Raw genomic sequence first — 1961 nt, forward strand, 5'->3', positions numbered from 1 at the left:
AGATAACAGAACACTACAAGAGAGAAACAACGAGAGAGAAATAGAAACACAGTATGTCGCTAGAGCAGAGGAGAGAGAGAATAGGGACGAGGACGAAGGGAGGGGTGGGCTGAGGCAGAAGGAGGAGGAGGAGGAGGAGGAGGAGGAGGAGGAGGAGGAGGAGAAGGAAGAAGAAGAAGAAGGACAGAGACAAAAGCAGCGAGTTAGACATTTGGTACCGTTCCCTTAGTCGAATCATCACGCCTCTCCAACGCTGCCTTGTTTTGGGGCGCCATTAGTGATGTTGAAGGGGCCTTAGCTCAGCAGCGGGCGCAGGAGAAGCTCAGTGGGGTAGTGTCTCATAAAGTTGACTCTGTACTTAGCTTCCTGATTGCTTAGGAAAAGAAGTGTACTGTTTCCTGAGAGTCTTGGGTGCTATAGTCTGTCTACTTTAAAATGGCTCCTGAATTTCAAACATATTGGAGCTTATTGATAACGTAATTGATTTGATGTGAATAATACTTGTTCTCTGTTGATCAACGCACTTATTACAAGGATACCTCACGGTTTTCCTTAAGATCTGACGACCACGCATTTCCTGGAACACCATTCAGACTGAGTCCAAGCATCCACTTTAGAGTAGACAGACTATAGTGTAGGTGTAGGAGAGGTGTGTAAGAGAGAGGAAGGGAAAGAGAGGAGAAAGAGGGGAGAGGTGATGCTTTATTGTGAACCCCGCCACGAAAACCAATATCAGTAAACAATATCCAGAACACATGTATACACTATACAGGGCAGGGAGAGAAACGGAGGCGGGGCTGCGACTGAGAAGTGGTACTAATATAATAAACAACCACGTATAAATCTCTCTCTCTCTCTCTCTCTCTCTCTCTCTCTCTCTCTCTCTCTCTCTCTCTCTCTCTGTGCCATACTCTCCCTCCGCATCTCTATCTTTTGTCATCGCTACGCCTTGCACAATTCAACGTTCCCAGTTTCTGCGGCGGGCTCTACTGCCGAGCCTCGTGTCTTGGGTCTCGTGTGGGTACGTGAAACTGGTGATTGATGGTGGCAGGAAGGGTACACAGTGACTGGTGGCGACGCGGTAATGTTCATGCGTTATCTGCGGGGACTTATAAACTGTTCGAAGGCTTGAGTGTCTTGGCATGCCCAGAAAATTAAACATGAGGAAGAGAAGGAGAGTAATAGAAAAATAAGAAACATCAGACCTCTTTCTTCTTACATGCTTGTTGATTATTATTATGGAAGGAGCAGAAAGAAGGATGAAAAAGAAGAAAACGAAGAGAGGATGATAAAGATGACGAAAAGGAGGGCAAGGAAGACGAACAAACATGGAGCCGAGTTGATGAGACGAAGGAAAAGAAATTGGAAAGGAAGAGAGGTGAAGGAGAACGAAAGGAGGACAAGAGGCGGAAATGGAGGAAAGGGAAAGAGGAAAGAGAGCGTAAGGGGCAAGAAAACTAAAGGTACGCTCACTACAACGTACTGTGAGACCTCTACTACTAAGACTAATGCGTAGTAGTAGCAGTAGTAGTAGCAGTAGAAGTAGAAGAAGAAGAAGTAGTAGTAGTAGTAGTAGTGGTGGTAGTGGTGGTGGTGGTGGTGGTAGTGTGGTGGTGGTGGTGGTGGTGGTGGTGGTGGTGGTGAGAAGGTGGTGGTGGAGAAGAAGAAGAAGAAGAAGAAGAAGAAGAAGAAGAAGAAGAAGAAGAAGAAGAAGAAGAAGAAGAAGAAGAAGGTGGTGGTGGTGGTGGTGGTGGTGGTAGTAGTAGTAGTAGTAGTAGCAGTAGCAGTAGCAGTAACAGTAGCAGTAGCAATAGCAACAGTAGTAGTAGTCTCACAATATCCAATCACACTACTGTTACTGCTGCTGCTACAACAACAACGACTACTGCTACTACTACGACTACTACTACCACTACAACTACTACATAAATACTGGCAACAGCAAGGATACCAAAAACTAC

Source organism: Portunus trituberculatus, chromosome 14 (genome assembly GCF_017591435.1).
Source record: "Portunus trituberculatus isolate SZX2019 chromosome 14, ASM1759143v1, whole genome shotgun sequence".
NCBI lineage: Eukaryota > Metazoa > Arthropoda > Malacostraca > Decapoda > Portunidae > Portunus > Portunus trituberculatus.